Source organism: Nycticebus coucang, chromosome 16 (assembly GCF_027406575.1).
Source record: "Nycticebus coucang isolate mNycCou1 chromosome 16, mNycCou1.pri, whole genome shotgun sequence".
In the NCBI taxonomy this organism is placed as follows: Eukaryota; Metazoa; Chordata; class Mammalia; order Primates; family Lorisidae; genus Nycticebus; species Nycticebus coucang.
The window spans coordinates 87,177,639-87,183,218 of record NC_069795.1 but is presented as its reverse complement, the minus strand read 5'-3'; positions in this window follow the sequence as shown (position 1 = coordinate 87,183,218).

The following is a 5,580-nucleotide window of genomic DNA, read 5'->3' as shown; positions in this document are numbered from 1 at the left end:
TCACCTTGTCAACTGGTTGCTTCCCTTTTTTAAAAAAGTTAAATGATAACAACAGGTTAATGGCGTTTTGCTGTACTTACAGAAGCAGCTAAGGTCCTGCGAGTACCAGGGCCGACCCCCAAAGGCAGAGGCAGAGCCAGCACCCGAGAGGGCGCTCTCTTGACCAGTGGACAGAATCTTCACTCCTGGCACAGTAGGCCCAACAACCTTGCCAGCAACCTTGAGTGGAAGGACAAGAAGAAAGATGGGATAGAATTTAAATAGAGAAGAATGCCATTTTATCACTCTGTTTCCAGGTGTAATAAAGTTTAGTCGTGATGTGCTCACTCCTGCTTAATTCACAATGGTCTCCTTTCAACCCATCTTGCAGCAAATTCCAGCTGGTCAGACAGCGGGCCAGACATCTCAGCTCTGCCATGAGATTTGCAACCCATCTCTGAGACCCTCCCTCTCTCCTTTGGGAGACTTCTTTACCAGCAAGATCCCACAGGAAGCAGGGTGTGGTGGCTCACGCCTGTAATCCCAGCACTCTGGGAGACTGAGGCAGAAAGAGTGCCTGAGCTCAGGAGTTCGAGAGCAGGCTGAGCAAGAGCAAGACCTTGTCTCTATTAAAAATAGAAGAAATGAGCCAGGTGTTGTGGCAGGCACCTGTAAGCGGGCACCACCTACTCAGGAGGCTGAGGCAGGAGGATCACTTGAGCCTAAGAGTTTGAGGTTGCTGTAAGCTATGATGACATGGCACTCTACCCAGGGAAACAGAATGAGCATCTGTTAAAAAAATAAACAGGTAAATAAAAGACCTCACAAGAGCGCTAAATGAAGGCTCTTACTGGGTCCTTATTCTTCCAGTAAGCTAAGGACTCTCTTCTACCTTTCCTTCTTCGCCCTTCTCCTAATCCCTAAGCTAAGAGTAATTTGGCTTGTTTGCTATTGGTTTTTATGATCCAGAAAATTACCAAAAAAGAAAACAAAAACTTTGTTAATATGATGTCTACCAACTTCTCATTATCTGAAAATATCTAACCTCCAAAACATTTAAAGAAAATCTGAAATTATCTTTCTAGTCAAGGTAAAAGAGAAAAAAGAAAGCCAATAAAATAAAAAGTGCTAGAAATTTTTACATTTTCTTTAATAAAACATTTATTGAGTGCCTGCATAGCTATTTACTGTGCTAGAAAATTTACTTTCGGCTCATAACATAGTCCTCACAACCACCCCAAGGCTCCCATGATCACCTTTGTTTTACAAGGACGACACTGAAGCCCCCAGTGCTCTGCCCAGGGTCAGGCAGTTAACAAATGGGCATTCAGACTCAGACCTTTGGAACTTTTTTACACCATGTAATCTTTTTTTTTTTTTTGACACAGAGTCTCAATCTGTCCCCTTTGGTAGAGTGCTGTGGTGTCACAGCTCACAGCAACCTTAGACTCCTGGGCTTAAGCAATTCTCTTGCCTTAGCCCAGTTATTTTATTTTATTTTTTTTGTTACTGTTGTTTTAGCAGGTCCAGGCCACGTTTGAACCCACCAGCCCTGGTGTATGTGGCAGGTGCCCTGCCCGCTGAGCTACAGGTGTCACGCTACACCATGTCGTCTTGAGGCTTCCTTATTAATGTTGTCATTACGAAAAACACATACTCCTCTCAGACTTTCAGAGGATGATTATCTCAATCCAAAAAATCCTGATGAACTGTCTCCTCGCGGCTGGTGCTGTTCTGAGTTCTGTCCAAGGTAAACTGTAACTGAGTCACGCAGAGGCACGGCCTCCTTACCATGCGCTTACAGTAGGGCCTGAGAAGAGAGAAATACATTTTTAAAAGACACAAATCCTTTCTAAGAAATTCCAATCCTACTGGGAAGTCGAAAGCTTATGGAACAGAGAGGTAGACCAAGCATGATCATTTATGGAACAGTGAGCAGACATGACCCACAGGATAAGATGCTGAAGAGGTGGAGGGACCAACTTGGAAAGTGGAATGCAGCCCAGTGGGGAGGTTAGGTTGAAGGTAGGCAGTAGAGTTCCTCCAACAGTTCTTGACAGGCTCGAAGTGTGTGTTTAAGACAGGTTATTCGGAAGGTCCTGTGCAGTGTAGACCAGAGTGAGAAGAGCTTGGCATCAGGGCACCATTCCAGGCTTCTCCAGACTCTTGTGGGTTTTTTTGTTTTTTTGTTTTTTCAGTTTTTGGTCAGGGCTGGGTTTGAACCCGCCACCTCCAACATATGGGGCTGGTGCCCTACTCCTTTGAGCCATAGGCGCCGCCCAAGCCTCTCATGTTTTAATAGAATGATCACTCAGGGTTGTTACATAAAGCCTATAGTCTCACTACTCAACAACACGGAGTGTTTGCCCTCCAGGGGCTTGTTAGATGATATAAGCATGAGTTTTCTGTAACCTAGGTCCTATCTTTCTCACTTTTTAAATGCCTGCACCCAGCCATTCCTAAGGCAGAAGCACACCCCAGGGGTTTGACCTTGACTCTAGAACCACCACAGCTTCCTCTTCATGCTTCTCTCCAGTTTAGGGATTTCCTCTTGTCTAGTCCAATCCACATTCCTCACATTGTCCAAGCCTAGCTCCCCAAACTTGGAAGCCCTTATTGGCCTTTTGTTGTTGTTTTGTTTTTCCAGACAGGGTCTTGCTCTGTCACCCAGATTGGAGTGCAGTGGTGCAATCATAACTCACTGCAGCCTTGAACTCCTGAGCTCAAACATTCCTCCCACTTTGACCTCCCAAAGTGCTGGTATTACAGAGATGAAACACTGTACCCGCCCCTGTTGGGCTTTTGCCCCACCTTCTGGTTCCTGCTTCTAAATTTGGTTCTAGGCCGAGTGCAGTGGCTCACGCCTGTAATTCTAACACTCTAGGAGTTGGAGGTAGGTGGATTGCCTGGGCTCAGGAGTTGAAGACCATCCTGAACAAGAGCGAGACCCATCTCTACTAAAAATAGAAAAAAAACAAAAACAAAAGCAAAAAAACTAGCTGGTGTTCTGGCAGGCACCTGTAGTCCCAGCTACTTGGGAGGCTGAGGCAAGAGAATTGCTTGAGCCCAAAAGTTTGAGGTTGCTATGAGCTGTGACACCACAGCACTCAACCTCAGAGTCACTGAGTGAGACTTTGTCTCAAAAAAGAAAGAAAGGGGAAAAAAAAGAAATTAAGGTGAGGAGTAGTGGCTCATGCCTACAACCCCAAGACTTTGGGAGGCTGAGGCAGGAGGACTGCTTAAGTCCAAGAGTTTGGAGGAAGCTGTAGTGAGCTATGATTGCACCACTGTACTCCAGTCTACATAACAAAAAAAAGAAAGAATAGAGATTGCAAGATGGGTATACATGGCATTTCAAAGACATAAATTACCGAGAATGAAGATTGAAGAATGAATGACAGGAATACATCAAAGATGACAAGAAGTTTTCCATCTAGGTGCCTGAGGGAATGATGATGACATTGACACAAACACAGAAACTAGGTGCCAGTCTGTGCTTTCTAGTAGCTCAAAAGAAAGAGAGTGATGGGCGGCGCCTGTGGCCAAGTGGGTGGGGCGCTGACTGCATATACCAAGGGTGGCAGGTTCAAACCCGGCCCAGGCCAAACCGGAACAAAAAAATAACTGGGCGTTGTGGTGGGCGCCTGTAGTCCCAGCTACTCAGGAGGCTGAGGCAAGAGAATCGCCTAAGCGCAGGAGGTGGAGATTGCTATGAGCTGTGACACTACAGCACTCTATTGAGGGTGACAAAGTGGGACTCTGTCTCTAAAAAAAAAAAAAAGAAAGAAAGTGACCTAAAATGCACATAATTTAAAACACTTCGATGGCTGAATAAATGTATGAAATCAATATACAAATGGAGTATAAAACACACATTTCGGACGGCGCCTGTGGCTCAGTGAGTAGGGTGCTGGCCCCATATGCTGAGAGTGGCGGGTTCAAACCCAGCCCCAGCCAAACTGCAACAAAAAAATAGCCGGGCATTGTGGCGGGCGCCTGTAGTCCCAGCTGCTTGGGAGGCTGAGGCAAGAGAATCGCGTAAGCCCAAGAGTTAGAGGTTGCTGTGAGCCATGTGACGCCACGGCACTCTACCCGAGGGCGGTACAGTGAGACTCTGTCTCTACAAAAAAAAAACAAAACACACATTTCAGCTCGAACCCATCAGAGTCATTTCATTGACTCTGCTAACTGTGGCAGAAAACACATAGGAAATTGCAATTATGCTTTATCATACTGAAATTAAAAGAAAGTAATTATTCTTTGAAAGTAATCTTTATTTTCCTTTCTTTTTCCTTTTTTCTTTTAGGAGTGTCTTTTGTAGGCTATTTGAAAATAATATTAGGTCCGGCACAGTGGCTTGTCCTTGTAATCCTACCACTCTGGGAGGCTAAGACGGGTGGATTGCCCGAGCTCATGGGTTCAAGACTAGCCTGAGCAAGAGTGAGACCCCGTCTCTAAAACTAGCCAGACATTGTGACTGGTGCCTGTATTCCCAGCTACTTGGGAGGATGAGGCAAGAGGATCACATGAGCCCAAGAGCTCGAGGTTACAGTGAGTTATGATCGTGCCACTGCCCTCCAGCCTGGATGACACACCAAGACATTGTGTCCAAAATTTTTTTAATTAGAAACTTTTTTTAAATGGATGAAATAGTAGTTCTTATAAAAAATATAAGTACCAGGTACTTTTTAGGTAAGATTTATTAGCTGGGTGATTTAATACTGTGGCAATTAGGCTAAGCAGTTTCCATTTTCAAGCAACCTCTTTCCTGCATGGTTCTGGGTTAGAGTTATCCAAAAGAGAAATTTGCATAAGACTCGGAAGATTCCAGAAAGCAGCAGCTACTACTCCCTGAAAGTTGTCAGGGTCAGAGGCCATAAGAGATGAATGCAGATGCCCAAGGCCAAGGGTTCCAGCCTGCCCTCCTTCTCCCCAGCTTAGCATGCAGCCCTCTCACTGCCAGCCACACTGATAACGGAGACACAGCCAGGGGCCAGAGCATTCGCAGATTTCCTCACTAACTCTCCGCAAAGTCCCTCTGGCAGCGAGATGTGCTCGCCCAGCTTTCTCTAAAAGCCCTGACTTGCCCGGCAGCACCAATGTGTCTGAAAGACTAATTAGTTAGTACGTTCTTCTGTTCCTCCAACTTCCCTTCTCTGGACCTTACTTTCCTAGCTCCTCCCACAATGGCCTAGATCATAAATCTCCTCTGCCACAGTATCTGCAGTTGTTCTGCTCAGGCAAACCCTGACTTGAGACACCAGCCTTTTTTTGACCCTATCATTTTGCATTAGGAGAACCTGTTTTCTTGCTTTCAAATGCAGAACCAGACCTAGCAATGTGCCTGCTTCTGAGCATCTTCTAAGAAAATGATGAAAAGCTATCCCTGCCCTCAAAGAGATGATGCTTTGGACTAGCCTGAGCAACAGGGCAAAACCTGCCTCCAAAAAAAAAAAAAAAAAGTCACACTCTGCTGGGAGACACAGACACATAAAGATACACATAAATCAGCATAAAAATGTCAATGGTAGGGGCGTGTTTAACCTGCAGTCTCGGCATAGAGAAGAGTCATGTTGGAGAGGCTGTGAGAATCTAAGAGGG